At 44.6% G+C, this 17,068-nt stretch overlaps 1 protein-coding gene across 1 annotated transcript in view; it reads right to left on the bottom strand.

Moving 5' to 3' along the window:
- LOC138473831 (deleted in malignant brain tumors 1 protein-like) overlaps positions 1–17,068 on the bottom strand; it is an 835,597-nt gene that overhangs the window by 502,024 nt on the left and 316,505 nt on the right. The window contains exon 3 of the mRNA XM_069612216.1: positions 13,654–13,686. The gene's annotated coding sequence lies outside the window, so the exon portion shown is untranslated. The remainder of the gene's footprint in view (positions 1–13,653; positions 13,687–17,068) is intronic.

Raw genomic sequence — 17,068 nt, 5'->3', positions numbered from 1 at the left:
TGGGAAGATGGTCTCTTCTACAGTGAACCGACTGAGTCTACCCCTGGGGACTGCAAAAAACTTGTAGTGCCCCTAGAAATCAGACTCCAGTTCCTACAGTTGGCCCATGAGATACTTTTGGCTGGTCACTTAAGTTTCAAAAAGACCAAGGAAAGGCTCTTTTTATACTTCTACTGGCCTAGGATGGGTTCAGAATTTGACAAATTCTGTAGGAGCTGTCACACTTGCCAAAGCTCTGGCAAGAGTGGAGCCAAGAATGTGGCACCATTGGTGCCTCTCCCAGTGGTGGGAGTTCCTTTTGAGAGGGTGGGAATAGACATTGTTGGTCCCCTTGACCCTCCCACATCTTCAGGAAACCAGTTTATCCTGGTTGTAGACAATGCTACTAGATATCCTGAGGCAATACTTGTGAGAACTGTTATGGCTCAGGCTGTGGCTAAGGCTCTACTTGGTATTTTTACCAGAGTAGGGTTTCCTAAGGAAGTGATATCTGACAGGGGGTCAGATTTTATGTCCCACTACATGCAAGCCATGTGGAAAAACTGTGGTGTCATTTACAAGTTCTCTACAGCCTACCATCCACAAGCCAATGGACTGAGTGAAAGGTTTAATCATACTATGAAGAGCATGATTGGTGCTTTAGAAGAACCCCTTAAAAGAAAGTGGGACCTTCTGCTGCCATGCCTTCTCTTTGCTTATAGCGAAGTCCCTCAGGAGGAAGTTGGATATAGTCCCTTTGAACTTCTTTATGGCTATCCAGTCAGAGGTCCTTTGACCCTGATTAAGGAGGGGTTAGAGAGTGCTCCTTCCCCCAAGCCAGTCAGAGTGACTGACTATGTGATAGGTCTCTGAAGGAGAATGCCACACATGATGGCAGAAGCTAGTGATAACTTGAGAGCATGTCAGGCTCTGGTCAAACATTGGCATGACCAGAAGGCCAACATGGTTGAGTTCGATCAAGACCAGCTTTTACTAGTTATGGTGCCAACAAGGCAGAGGGCCTTGCAGGACAAGTGGATAGCACCCTTGAAGGTTGTGGGGAAAACTTGGAGAGGTAAACTATCTGGTGGACCTACGCAGTCCTAAGGATGCTCCCAGAGTCTTTCACACCAACCGATTGAAGGTCTATGTCTCGAGACCAGAAGTGGGATCTTCTTTGGGCCTTTTTTCTGTAATTATCCATATTTATTTTTTGTCATATAAAAAGATAATTGGCAACCAGGATTTTTCTGTATTTATTCTAATAAGAAAATGCATGTATTAAAGTACACATCCAGCCATAAAGTAAAGAAATGCTAGTTCAACGTTTCCCATAACAACAAATGGTTACTCCTGTGACTGCTGCTGCCTTAACCTATATGCTGTCAGCAATCTGAAGAACTTTAATGCTATTTGCATACAAATTTTATACTCTCCATAATGCCAACCTGCAATGTAATTGGCCTGCGATGTATGAGTGACAGCATAGATAACCAGACAGAAAGACCTGTTTTTCCGTATTTTTCCATTTTCATAAATAAATACAGACAGAATACAGATTGATTTCCATCTGTATTTATGTGAAAAAAAACAGTAAAAATAGAAAACTGGAAGCCTTAATTATAACGGAAAAATAGCAGCAGGTGGGCCCATGCAACATTATATGGCATGCTGCTTCACAGACCCTCTGAGTGGTTGGCAGGCTACCCCAACCTTGGACTTTCGACTCGTTAGCAGCACATAAGGAGAATGGACCCCAGGTGCTTGAGCAACGTCAGACTACTCCCAATTAATCCATTATCTCTCATCAGTTAGGCCCCAAGCCAAAGCTTCTCATTTGTAGTTGAATTTGTAGCCTGTTCTCTGTGCTAGGACCTTTCAGGGAGTATAGGCACATCACTATCTTCATTTGAGGCTTAATGAATAGCCCTTGTTTTCACCTTCTGAATCACGTGTGAGGAGACCGCAAATGTGTCCATTTCAACTTCCTATTTATTGCTGTTTGATTCAATTATACTGGGTGTCGTTGCTTCTCTGGACCACTTCATCTTGCATAGACTTTATACACTTTTAAGTGTCCAATACTTGGCTCTTACAAATGTTTCCTCTTTCCTTAATCTAAGAGAAAATGTTCTTACGTGAAAGGCTTATCCTTTTGACTCCCTTCATGCCTTGCAATTTTTCGTTGAATTAGCAGCCTTGATCCCAAGCCAATAGACTCCTCTTTGTTTTGACACAAAGCTGTTCTTCCAGTGTCTTCTAACTCTGCAACCGTGGTCTGTCTCCGAGGTAGCTTATGATTCTAATATGAATCTAACTTCCATCTTTTTATCATGGCCGTCCTAGCCACGTTACATTTTCCTATGTTTTCCTCTAAAGCAAGCTTCTAAAATATCTCATCTACCATGCGTTTCTGCGTATGTACACTTATTGGTGGACAAGTAACTTTATCTTCTTTGTGTATATGAATTCTTCATCTTTAATTACGCGTTTCTCTTGTTACTTCAGTTACATCTTTATTCTTATGTGGTTTTACATAATGTCAGTGCGTCATCATAGGTCTCCTTCATGATGTCACTCTGCTCTCGTCAGACTTCACTTATCGTTCCATGATGTCCGTAGGTGCGTGCTGACATCCTCCCACTCTCTCAGTGTGAGAGTGTATTCGATATGGTTGTCTGAGTGCATAGCGTCTTTCATACACTCAATGCAGCATTGGAATGATACTTGGTGTCCTATATGCAGCTTTTCTCCTGATGTTCCAATAAGACAGAGATAAGGGGCAGGAGCTACAGATAACATGTCCACCTGCTCTGCTACAAATGCATAGAAAGAACATTACGGTAAGTGATTTCTCCGGCAAATTCCTCATCTGTTAGACTCCCCACGCAGTGAAACAATGGAGGAGGGCGGAAAGTTCACAGTAACCGGTTTTAAAGCACTTCCCTGCCAAAACGTGCATCAGCACCATGGGTGACGTCCATACTGTAGTGACCATGTTGCCGCACATCTAATATCCCTAACTGGGACCCCCCTCTGCAAGGCCATCAATGCAGAGACCCCTCTGGTTGAGCTTGCCCTGATGCCAGAACGCAGCTCCCTGCCTGCAGACTGATAGCATTCTGCAATGCACAAGATAATCCACCGGGATAGCGTCTGCTTTGTTACAGCCAGACCTTTCCAAGCTAGAGATTAGGCCACAAATAGCTGATTAGACTTAAATAATTCTGACGTCCTGGCAATGTAGAAATTCAAGGTCTTTTGGGGTCCAGCCGATGAAAGCGCTCCTCTTCCTTAGAAGGGTTCAGCGGTGGGTAAAAGACTGGTAGGTCTAGGGCTTGTGAAAGGTGAAACTCAGACACTACCTTTGGCAGAAACCCCGGCCTTACTTTAAGTGAGACCTTTTCATGAAAGAATCGCAAAAATGGGGGTCTACAACAAAGGGCCTGCAATTCACTGAACTGCCTGGCTCATGTAATCGCAACCAAGAAGGCTGTCTTCAGAGTGAGCAGCCGCAAAGAACAGGAGTGCATGGGCTCAAAGAGAGCTGCCATCAAGAAAGTCAAAACCAGATTCAGATTCCAATCTGGGACAACAAAACTTATTCACAAGGCCTTTCAGGAATTGGGCCATAACGGGATCTAAAAAATTAACCTTGATCCCGGGACTTCTTAAACACAGACAAGACCGGCAAATATCCTTAGACTGTGGCGACCTGAAGGCCTGCAGAGACCAGTGACAGAAGGAACTCCATCACTGTAGTGGTGGGGCCAGAAATAGGGCCAATCTTGTGTTCCCTGAACCGCACCTCAAATCTTCTCCACGTGCACGCATACAGAGATCTCATAGATGGCCTGCGTGCAGCCAGCAGCACCTCGAGTGTCCCAGTGATCATATCAGCCGGAAGCACCGGAAAGGCGAGAGCTGGCAACCCGACCCACGAAGGCACGACTACAAAGGCACATGAGCTGCGTGGATTCCATTTCCTTTGTGCCACCATCCTGGAAGGAGGGCTGGAGCCCTCCCTCATCTGCCTCATGCCAGCGATCCTCGACAATCACCTGCTACAAGCCTGTTCCCTGGTAAGGCATAGTGCTCTACCCTCACCCCACGCACTGACCAATACCATATCACATCCATCTACTGCAATCCATACCTAAAGATTGCTTCCCCATTGCTAGCCCACCGCAATCCTGTGTGCAGATACCCACAAGATTATCCTAAAATGGCTGCCGCTCCTTGTGGTGTCTTCGCTGCCTAGCAATTACAAGACACACCACTGTTGCTGCAGAACCCCCGGATTGGCCTCCAGCGTCTCCTTGCTTCAGCCGGAAGCACCAGAAGGCGAGAGCCGGCAACCCGACCCACGAAGGCACGACTACAAAGGCACGCAAGCTGTCTGCGGCTGTCCACGGAGGGCCGCCGGAAAGGGCGCGTAAGTACACCCTCTAGCGTGAAAAATTACGCGCTCCGACCCTATATAATCACTATTCCCGGGCCACTTGAAGAACTCGACACAAAGTGATCCACGACAACTCTGATTACACCGATCTTCGCCTACTGCGCACAGCGCCACTTCAAGGCTAATCTAGCATCAGTGGCTCAGACAATGTCCCAGCATATTGCGCTCTATCCCACTCAGAAGCCACCTGCTCTACTAGCTATGCCTAAGCATGCCGATCTAGCCTATTCTATCTAACGGCTCCCTCCATACTCAGCAGCCTATTCTGCTAAACCAATACACCGTCAGTATTATTCTGCACTAGCACCTATTGCTATGCCCGAGACTCCAGTATACTCTGTAAAACACAGCGCCACAGGTTGCCATAACTTCCTGAACTAGCCCGCTCTGCAATGTTCTGCGCCATCTGGCCTTGCATCTGAACTAGCCTACTCCGCAACGCCACGTGTCTTAGCACCTGATCTATGTACCGCAATGTACCATACTACATATCTTAGTATTTGAACCGGCCTATTCTGTAGTGCCAATGTTTTTGCATTGGAACCAGCCTATTCTGTAGTGCCAGATGCTTTTGCATTTGAACCAGACTATTCTGTAGTGCCATTTGCATTTGAACCAGCCTATTCTGTAGTGCCACATGTTTTTGCATTTGGAACCAGCCTATTCTGTAGTGACATATGTGTTTGCATTTTGAACCAGCCTATTCTGTAGTTCCACATGTTTTTGCATTTTGAACCAGCCTATTCTGTAGTGCCACATGCTTTTGCATTTGAACCAGCCTATTCTGTAGTGCCACATGTTTTTGCATTGGAACCAGCCTATTCTGTAGTGCCACATGTTTTTGCATTGGAACCAGACTATTCTGTAGTGCCATTTGCATTTGAACCAGCCTATTCTGTAGTGCCACATGTTTTTGCATTTGGAACCAGCCTATTCTGTAGTGACATATGTGTTTGCATTTTGAACCAGCCTATTCTGTAGTTCCACATGTTTTTGCATTTTGAACCAGCCTATTCTGTAGTGCCACATGCTTTTGCATTTGAACCAGCCTATTCTGTAGTGCCACATGTTTTTGCATTTGAACCAGCCTATTCTGTAGTGCCACATGTTTTTGCATTTGAACCAGCCTATTCTGTAGTGCCACATGTTTTTGCATTTGAACCAGCCTATTCTGCAGTGCCACATGCTTTTGCATTTGAACCAGCCTATTCTGCAGTGCCACATGCTTTTGCATTTGAACCAGCCTATTCTGCAGTGCCACATGTTTTTGCATTTGAACCAGCCTATTCTGCAGTGCCACATGCTTTTGCATTTGAACCAGCCTATTCTGCAGTGCCACATGCTTTTGCATTTGAACCAGCCTATTCTGCAGTGCCACATGTTTTTGCATTTGAACCAGCCTATTCTGCAGTGCCACATGCTTTTGCATTTGAACCAGCCTATTCTGCAGTGCCACATGCTTTTGCATTTGAACCAGCCTATTCTGCAGTGCCACATGTTTTTGCATTTGAACCAGCCTATTCTGTAGTGCCACATGCTTTTGCATTTGAACCAGCCTATTCTGCAGTGCCACATGCTTTTGCATTTGAACCAGCCTATTCTGCAGTGCCACATGTTTTTGCATTTGAACCAGCCTATTCTGCAGTGCCACATGCTTTTGCATTTGAACCAACCTATTCTGTAGTGCCACATGCTTTTGCATTTGAACCAGCCTATTCTGCAGTGCCACATGCTTTTGCATTTGAACCAGCCTATTCTGCAGTGCCACATGTTTTTGCATTTGAACCAGCCTATTCTGCAGTGCCACATGTTTTTGCATTTGGAACCAGCCTATTCTGTAGTGACATATGTGTTTGCATTTTGAACCAGCCTATTCTGTAGTTCCACATGTTTTTGCATTTTGAACCAGCCTATTCTGTAGTGCCACATGCTTTTGCATTTGAACCAGCCTATTCTGTAGTGCCACATGCTTTTGCATTTGAACCAGCCTATTCTGTAGTGCCACATGTTTTTGCATTTGAACCAGCCTATTCTGTAGTGCCACATGTTTTTGCATTTGAACCAGCCTATTCTGCAGTGCCACATGCTTTTGCATTTGAACCAGCCTATTCTGCAGTGCCACATGCTTTTGCATTTGAACCAGCCTATTCTGCAGTGCCACATGTTTTTGCATTTGAACCAGCCTATTCTGCAGTGCCACATGCTTTTGCATTTGAACCAGCCTATTCTGCAGTGCCACATGCTTTTGCATTTGAACCAGCCTATTCTGCAGTGCCACATGTTTTTGCATTTGAACCAGCCTATTCTGCAGTGCCACATGCTTTTGCATTTGAACCAGCCTATTCTGCAGTGCCACATGCTTTTGCATTTGAACCAGCCTATTCTGCAGTGCCACATGTTTTTGCATTTGAACCAGCCTATTCTGTAGTGCCACATGCTTTTGCATTTGAACCAGCCTATTCTGCAGTGCCACATGCTTTTGCATTTGAACCAGCCTATTCTGCAGTGCCACATGTTTTTGCATTTGAACCAGCCTATTCTGCAGTGCCACATGCTTTTGCATTTGAACCAACCTATTCTGTAGTGCCACATGCTTTTGCATTTGAACCAGCCTATTCTGCAGTGCCACATGCTTTTGCATTTGAACCAGCCTATTCTGCAGTGCCACATGTTTTTGCATTTGAACCAGCCTATTCTGCAGTGCCACATGTTTTTGCATTTTGAACCAGCCCATCGTGTAGTGGCACACACCTTTGCAACGGATCTAGTCAATGCACTGTGCCTCATATCTTAGCATTTGAACTAGCCATATGCCATATGTCTTAGCATTGAACTAGCCTATTCTATAATGCCTAATATTACATGCTTTAGCACTTGAACTAGCCATAAGCCCTACACCTTAGCAGTTGAACTAGCCTACTCTGTAGTGCCACATGCCTCAGAATTTGAATGAACCTATTATGCCATAGATTGTGCCACAGACATGACCCTACATACGCAAACTAGCCCATTCTGCAAAATCTGTGCCCTAAACGCCCACGAGATACAGACCTACCCTACCAAACTCCACATCATTTGAACCCAAGCCAGGCCTAAAACCTACGCCCTAGCATCTCGCACTAACCTGCGTTGTGAACAATGCCTAACAGTCCGACCTAGCCAACCCTTCTAAATAGTTCCATTCTACTACCAGTAGGGTTCTGATTTAGATTACACTGCTGAAATTGTACCTCAGATCTCAGCTTATTGAACCTGCCCCATGCCCCCTTACCCACGGGCAGTATCCTAGACAGTGTTACATCAACATGTACATCACAGGTATCTACACAGTCCGACTAAGGACTATCCGAAACCTGCTCATTATTACTTCCACTACCTAACCACACCTCCCAACCATACCCTGTTCAGCCTGGATAAAGCAAACGCCTACGCTCACCAAGGACCCGTTGACACCACTACTTCACAGGTACCTCAACTCCGACAGGACACACATGCCCAACAACCTCCTCCTGCACACCCACAATATAGACACCCCGTGCAGCACCACAACCAGAAATCAAAGACTCTGATCCAGATTATCTAAACTATTTGAACCTCTAGCCAGGTCCATAAGCAATACTAATATTAGGAACTCGCATCCACCCATCAGCCACCGCCAGAACTCACCACCTAATGCACTTATCGAAAGTAAAACTACCACCCTGGTCCCACTACTACCTCAGATAAGTAAGACATCTCCACACCTTAAGGGTGCCTTAATTAATGCCTGCTCTTTGGTGGCACACGCCACAGAAATAGCTGATATTTTACAATCTGAAGAATATGACTTCCTAGTCCTCACTGAGTCATGGCTGCACACAGCAGCCAGCCCAGTCATTATGTTGGCAGTTCCAGAGAACTATACAATAATTAGAGCTGACAGAACAATGGCCAGAGGTGGAGGTTTAGCCATAATAGCTAAAACCAACCTTGCTATAAGACTAGCACCTGTTAAATCATGCAAATCTTTGACAGCCAAACTACCGATCGCCGGCTCCAACACCCTCACTATCCACCTACTGTACAGGCCCCCATCCCCATCGGTTCATTCGAAGACGACCTAACTACCATTGTCTCAGACAATTTAAAGAATTCTTCACATGTCCTTTTACTAGGTGAAATCACCTTAGGTTTTAACGACCCTAAAGACCAGCAGGCAGAACTTATCGCTGGCTCTCTCACTGAACTACGCTTCAGCCAAAAAGTAACTTCCCCTACTCATAACAAAGGGAGAACCCTTGTTTGGGTGGCTGACCACAATTGCATAGCCACCAATATATCCACCAACCCGCAATCCTGGACCGACCACCATCTTATAGCCTTCTCAATAGAAGCCATAACACTATCCCCCAAAAACAACCCATTAGCCCCCTCCATTCCCACCAGGAATAAAAAAAAAACATCACAGCTGAGAAACTAGCACCTCTAATACTATCAACTCTCAACTCTCTTCCGAACTCCTCCGACCCTTCAACCTTAGTTGAAGAATATAACAAAAGTCCTTGACACTATCGCCCCGCTAAAAACTAGAAAGTGAAAACCTAAAAAACATCTCAACACCTAGTTCTCCCCACACGTTAAAATATTAAGACTAGAAAAAGAAAAAGCGAAGCTACTTGGAGACAATCCCCAACGGATGACAATAGGACTAATCTATCCAATATACCCGCCCTCTACAAGAAGGAAATTCTTATAGCCAAACACAATACCTATGACAAAAGAATCCTGCAAGGCAATTCAAGCATAAAAGAATGATTCATAATAATCAAAGAGCTTGAATCTCCAATATCTGACAGACTCCTCCGTAAAGGATAAAAACTGGTGTATCAACATTCAAAAAGCACTTTCTAATAAATTAAAAAGCCTACAACACAAAATCGCCAAAAAACTAAACAACCACCAGTACCCAGGCCAACAACATAGTACACCTAATTTCACACAGAAACCTACCGATCGCTTCAACTTCACCAAAGTCTCCACCCTAGAGGTTGAGAAAATGATCCTCACTCTCAAGCCATCTAACTGTCAAGGGGACCCTTACCCAGCCCAAATTATTAAAGATGCACCTAGAGCTCTATCTCCCTTCATCTCCAAGCTTATCAACGCCTCATTTGCCACCGGTACCATCCCTAATAATCTTAAAGAATCCTGGGTACTTCCCCTACTCAAAAACAATACTTAGACGCATCCATACCCACCAACTATAGACCCATCAGCACTGACCCCTTCCTGCTCAAAATCCTGGATAGGGTAGCAAACCTCCAAATTCAAAAATACCTCGAACACGACCACCTATTAGGAGTCCGCCAGTCGGGATTCAGACCACAACATGGGACTGAAACAGCGTTGATCGATCATAAGGCTCAGATCAATGCCCTTAGGGACAAAGGCCAAACTTCATCTGTTGGCTATTTTTGACCTGGTTCACCACAAAGTCCTCAGCAATCATTTGGACTCGGCTGCACACTTCTCACAGGATGCTATCAAATGGGTACAATCCTTCTTGAAAGACAGGACCATGCAGGTCTTTTCACAGACAGAATCCGCCAACCCCATTTCCATCACCTGCAGAGTGCCTCTGGGCTCCTGCGTGTCGCCCACTATGTACAACATATTCACCAAGCCCCTTTTTGATGATCTCAATGGTCTTGGTATCACCTACACTAACTATGCAGATGATACTCAGATCCTCTTACCGTTGACGGGAGATTATGATAAGGATTTGGCCTTGGTTAATGGTGTGTACCTCATCATCCAGGCATGGATGGCCACCCACGGTCTATGCCTGAATGATGAAAAAGCAGAGCTCATCATCCTTGGCACCACCACCAACATCAATAAACTCAGTGACAAATACTCTAGTTTTGACATCAAAGGCAACATAATCAAAGTTGCCAAAGAAGTTAAAACACTTGGCTTCTATCTAGAAGCCACCCTCTCCCTCTCTAAACAGGTCAACTCATTGGCCTCTGCCACGGCCTAAACCTGTAAGCTTATCAGAGCGGCTAAACCCTTCCTCTCAACACCCAGCTGTATTACATTGGCAAGAGCCCTGATCCTTTCAAGATTGGACTACTGCAATGCCCTAAATCTGGGTGCCAACAAACAAATCACTAATAAAATCCAGATATTACAAAATAACGCCCTCAGAGCGGCATCGGGCATTTCTAAAAAAGTTCACATCTCTGAGACAAGGAGACTGAACAATTGCCTCACAACTAATGACAAAATCCGACCGAAGAGAGCCTCACTCACACATAAATGCCTCAATAACACCGCCCTGCGCTCCCTCACAGAAAGATTCACAAGACAATCCTCTAACCGCCCTTCAAGACTGGCCAACTCAAACCTTTTAACAGTACCCAGATTTAATCGAGCCAAAACAGGAGGGTGCAGCTTCCCAGTCAAAGCAGCACAACTGTGGAATTCTTTACCGCCCTCCCTAAGAACAGACCAAACCTACCTTCACTTCCGACAGAACATCATTAGTTGTTTTAAAGAAAATGACCACTAACCTTTAATGATCCACTAATGGACCTCCATGACCAGCCCACATTGTACATAGTCAGCCATTGCTTTGTACATCATATCCTGGCTCAAATGTTGTATTTTATCTCCACCTGTATATAACTTCCCATTTTATTGACGTTTGTACATGCCTATGACTACCACCCTATTGTATATGTATGTACAGCACTGTAAAAAAGCTGAGAATCCTCCTGCCTTTTTCTGCACTCTGACACCCTCGGGTCTGGAACGCGCTATAAATAATAAAAACAAACAAAAAAACAAACAAATATCTTATCCGCTCAAGAGCCACGCATGTAGGTTGAGGGATTCCGGGTTCGGGTGGAGCACTCAACCTTCCGAGTGGGTCAGGAGCTCTGCCTGCTCAGTATCCACCTAACTGTTCTCTGTCCCTGCCAGATGAACTGCCGAGATCTGGTTTGACCAATACTTGAATTTTGTCATAATGGTGTAAAAGAATGGAATATATATTCAGTTCACAGTTGTTATATATTGATATAAATGTTCTTGATAGGGTGCATGAATTCAAAAGAGACTATTTTTCCATATGCGTATTTGCACATGTATGCTCTGCACTCTTTGCACATCACAACAGAAAAATGTTTCTTGTATATGTATTATAACATTTTTTAAGAACCATGAATTGTTTAGAAGAAATTTAGAAGGATTTATAATTTGCCTTTTAAATGTATATTCTAAAATAAAGAACTCAGATTTGATTATGAATTAACATTTAACACTGATCCATTGCATTATAAATGACTTATATCATATATCATAGTTATGACGTTCTTGATTAGCTCCTCAGTACTCAAAGCGATTTTTCCATAACCCTTTGAATTGGCTAAATATGTTACAAGTAGTGGGCAACCCCTCCAGATGATGGTGCAGGTAGAGCAACCTCATTCTCATGGGCAACCTATCCAGATGATGGTGCAAGCGGAGCAACCTCATCCTTATTGGCAACCTCTCCAGATGATGGTGCAAATAGAGCAACCTCATCCTTATTGGCAACCTCTCCAGATGATGGTGCAAGCGGAGCAACCTTTCCAGATGATGGTGCAAGTAGAGCAACCTCATCCTCATGGCAACCTCTCCAGATGATGGTGCAAATAGAGCAGCCTCATCCTTATGGGCAACCTCTCCAGATGATGGTGCAAGTAGAGGAACCTTTCTAGATGATGGTGCGAGTAAGAGCAACCTCATCCTCCTGAGCAACATCTCCAGATGATGGTGCAAGTAGAGCAACCTCATTCTCATGGGCAACCTATCCAGATGATGGTACAAATAGAGCAACCTCATCCTCATTGCAACCCCTCCAGATGATGGTGCAAATAGAGCAACCTCATCCTCATTGCAACCTCTCCAGATGATGGTGCAAATAGAGCAACCTCATCCTCATTGCAACCTCTCCAGATGATGGTGCAAATAGAGCAACCTCGTCCTTATGGGCAACCTCTCCAGATGATGGTGCAAGTAGAGGAACCTTTCTAGATGATGGTGCGAGTAAGAGCAACCTCATCCTCCTGAGCAACATCTCCAGATGATGGTGCAAGTAGAGCAACTTCATCCTCATGGAAAACCTCACCAGATGATGGTGCAAGTAGAGCAAGGTCATCCTGATGGGCAACCTCTCTAGATGATGGTGCTGTTATTGAGGGACTCGTCCCTTGCTTCCATGTATTTTTGGACTTTGCATACTTCTCCTTTTGCTGGACCTATTTAATTAGCAGAAAAGCATATGGCTCCAGAGGAATTTTGAAAGCTTCACTAAATGAAGATATGAAAAGGTCCAACAGGGGTAAGGAAAGCCTCCAGGTGGTACGCAGACATCAACAACAGATGACAAAGTGCTAATTTCGTTCATGCATTTACTTAAATGGGGATCCTGAGTATACAAGTTCTTTCTTTTAGTTGCTTTAAATTATTGTGAGAGTGCTTAAGACAGGCTTCTAGACCCGCATAAACAATTTGGGATAGACATTTAGGCTCATGTACAATTGCAGCAAATATGTTCACACTGTATCAGTTGTGGTTTGGCAGAGCACTAGAATGTGTAGATCACATCGCTGATCATTGGACAGTATTGAGGACCCTGCTGCCGGTGAATAGGTTCTTGTGAGACAGCGCCCTTCCATCTCGAAAAGTAGTTTGGACAGGGTTGGGTAAAAAGCTTTGTCACACTGGCACTTGGTCAGTGAAGAGTTTTTAATGGATATTCGTATCTAAATCTGTAAGCATTTCAGAAGAGTCTTGTCGTTTTGTATCGTGCTGATTTTATTACACATTTCAGCATACAAGTGTTTTGTTTTTCAATGCTGTGGCATTTGTATCGATATAATGAAATTGTATACATTTTTAATATACATTTTTCGAATGCACCGAGTAGTGGTAGATTTAGATAGGAATGTCCATTAAAAAACTTGTCACTCACCAAGCGCCAGTGTGACAAAGGTTCTTACCCAACACTATATCAGTTTTACCTCACTGGTTCGCTTGCACTGGTGCCTAAAGGTTGACACATAATTCACATAATTCACACTCTTGTCCAAGCGCAGCGTCACAGCGCCACATGGATGTTGCTATGCATATGCACTAATGGTTTTACAAATCTCATTTATAAAATCAGTAAAAGGCTCACATACCTGTGCGTGATTCTGCTGTTGCTGCTTTATTTTCTAGGGATAGGGCAGAAATATAGCACAATTATACACTTCTGCATAGTTTTAATCAGCATTATGTACACACAAACATTCATCTATTAAAGGCTATGTGAGACATTAAATGTATTTCCATTCGCAGAGGCACTGCCTGCCCAAAACCCCCTCTTCCCTGTATCAGTGCAGCACAATCCAGACGTGGAAAAGCGCAGGCAGGCTGCCAGAGCTTAACAACAAAACCAATGTTGAATGTTTTTGCAAGTGTTCTTGAGAAACGTAAAACAATGAAAAAGTAAAGCTCTGAACTACAGAATGCAGGAGATATGTGGTTCGATTTCAAAGTGCCTTTCTGGCGAACAACTGATCTATCGTGTAAATGTCATTGCTGTATGTTTGTCATGTTCTGATTAAAAACTGCCTTTGTTTCTACTACTGTTACATTATGCATTAGATGCTTTGATTCTCAATTTGTCAGGTTAGGTTCAACAGTTTGGGGTTAATGTTCATGTTGCTTCTTACACTGGTTAAAGAGGAGGTTTAGATCCTCATTGCATTTTCTTGTGATTTTAGGAATGAGGCCACCTTGTGATGTCACAATCGTTTTCGGGTTTTCAAACTATTGAGACATGCTGCTGTCTCCAAGCTGAGTGAGTGTCAGTGTTGCTGCGCCCGTTGTTTATGTGTGACACCAGATAGACAAAGCTTGTGACTAGGGGGGGTCCAGGTGTGGTGTCACATGGCACCCAGGTTTGGATACTGGTTCTGATGCATTTGCCCTGTGTGTCTAATTAAGGATGCTTTCTCAGAGGAACGTTGCTGGTAGAGTGTTGTGCATTTCTGTGGGCTGGCGTTACTATGATTGCAGCTGACAGGGTTGTCTTGTGTTTTTTTCTCCGTGGCTGTGTTATTTAGCTGTGGCTTGCCTTGCCACGCAATCAGAGGATCCCTCGCTGCAGTATGTCATTACCACACATATCCTTGGCCTACGCCAGACGTCTTTAAAATTGCTCCCTGCATTCTTGCTGTGTTTAGGGAAATGCCTTATTCGCTTGGGGTTTCTTGTCATTGTGATTTGTTTGGGTTGATGAACTGGCTTCGTGTTTATTTTCTTGATATGTTGTGGGCACTGTCAGGATTTATTTTGCTATTTTTCACTGACACCCTGTCCATGCTACAAACAACTTAGTGCTACAGAAATACCTAAATGCTTTTCTTCCATGCATGGGCGAGGCCTTGATTGGCAAGAACATTTTTCTGCATAACTAAATTTGCGTGAGTGGATCTCACCTTTACTGCTTTACCTATTACAACACTCAGAGCCCTGCAGTCTATATCTGTGTTCTTATCTCAACCGAAGATGCAATGTTGAGGGCCTCTTGGCCATTTGGCAGTTATGTACCAAATGTGATTGCTGAGATAAGCCGGACACGGTTCCTCTGGTCCTTCTTGTATGTGACTTTATCTTTATATATAGCAAACACTATCAATCCTTGCTTGCTCCTATCTCCCTTTGTGTATCACCTCTTTCGTTTGTCTTTCTACTGTCACCACCAGTAAATACCAATTGCTGTGAGGTTGTTTGAACCACCCCTCTTGATCCGCAGTACCTGTAGGCCTACCTCCATTTATGTCTACCCGGTTTATTTCTAGACATAGCCATGGGCTCTGAGCTTTCCACAACACCATGCACACCTGCAGTAGGAACCAATGCCTTCTTCATGTTTTCAACGTATGAGGAATTCACCTGTACATATTTGAAATATTTTTGTTGACTCAAAAGGAATTTCAGTGACCACTGGAGGGCTCATTTCATGCAGATCACCTTGTTGTCTTGTGCGGGGCTTTGGAACAAAGAAAGTCTAAGATGTCTGATGGTCATTGGTTGGCTTATTTTGCCTGGTACACAGTGTCTACAGACTAGATTGCATGAGAACTCTCAGGCTTAGCTAGAGAAACAATTAGAGCAGTAGAAGCATCCCACAAAGGCCGGCCAGTCAAACAGTAAACAAATTCGCAAAACAGGCCTCTACCGAAGTACTTCTGCAGACACTGTTAAAGAATCCCTTTCAGAAGCTCTTTTCTCACCTCTCCAGAGCGCCCCCCCTAAGACCTACTCCGCATCAGAGGAGTGCCCCAACCCCGACGCCACAGCAAGGTGCCATGCCAGCCCAGCTACCTCCCACCACCCTCCCCTGCCTCTCCCACCACAACCTCTTCTTCCCCCTGCCCGCCTTCAGTTCCCCCACCAGCAGCCTCTACCTACACGCCACCCTGGACTTGCTCATCCATGTCTGAGCAACCCTCGCTACACACTCTGGACATTTTAACATCCTCCACTGCAGCCACCATCCTTATGCCTATGCGCACCTTCCCTCAGGCAAATACTGATGCAGAACCTCTGGGAATTCACACTCCCTGGCGCTCCACTGACATATACCATATGGTACAGCATTTCCCCACATTGCCTGACAACCCCACTGCTTTCATGGAACATTTGAACACAGTGATTGCCTGTTATGATCCCACCATTGGGAATCATAAACAACTCCTAGGGGCTGTGCTCAAAGACACTCTATACAAACAAATTATGAACAAACTGCAATGGCCTGACACACTGGCAGAAGGTGAGGCTACTACTGTTAATATTACTGCACTTACCGCACTCATCAAAGAGAAATACCACGTCAAAGCTTGCTGGTCAAAGATCGCCACGTGCAAACAAAACCAGTCGGAATCTCCCACTGGCTACCTGTCTAGGTTAACTGACTGTTTCACTAAATACTCTGGTATTGCGAACACTGGGGAAGAAGCTAAACCTGCATTAGTTTCTCATTTTGTGAATGGCCTCCTTCCAGAAATTTCAAACAATATTCAGAATGTGCAAATTGGGTGGCAAGCTGAATCTATTGAGAAAGTAGTGCAAGCAACGCAGCATATCTATGACAAATTTAAACGCCAGGAGCAAGATGGGCTATCCACCCCATGGCTTTGCAAATACAACAAAAGACTGCCTCTGCCGCCTTTTCATCAGCCACAAAAGATTTTTGCACACCCATTTTTGCCTGCCCAGCAACCCCTGCCAGGGCAACCTTTCTACAGATATTGTAAGAAGACGGACCACCTCATCCAGCAATGTCCTACCAAACCGTCCATACCATGGCAACATGGTCCGACTAATGCACGCAATGATTTAATTCCTCCTAACAGTTCTAATTGCTACCCTACACCCACATCACCTGGCCCTCCACCTCCTCCTCCTACCAGGGGCTACCAGGACATTCAGATCTCCTATGGTCCACAATGACTTTACCAGAGGGGCCCTGCAGTGCTGTCTGCTGCTTTGCTACCACTGGATCGGTCTGGTCCCTATCTCAAATGTGACATCCAAGGGAGAGAGGGA

The sequence above is a fragment of the Ambystoma mexicanum genome, chromosome 8, assembly GCF_040938575.1.
Source record: "Ambystoma mexicanum isolate Mex_15411 chromosome 8, UKY_AmexF1_1, whole genome shotgun sequence".
Classification (NCBI taxonomy): Eukaryota; Metazoa; Chordata; class Amphibia; order Caudata; family Ambystomatidae; genus Ambystoma; species Ambystoma mexicanum.
The sequence above is the reverse complement of the archived record's forward strand: the minus strand, read 5'-3'. Positions and strand labels throughout refer to the sequence as shown.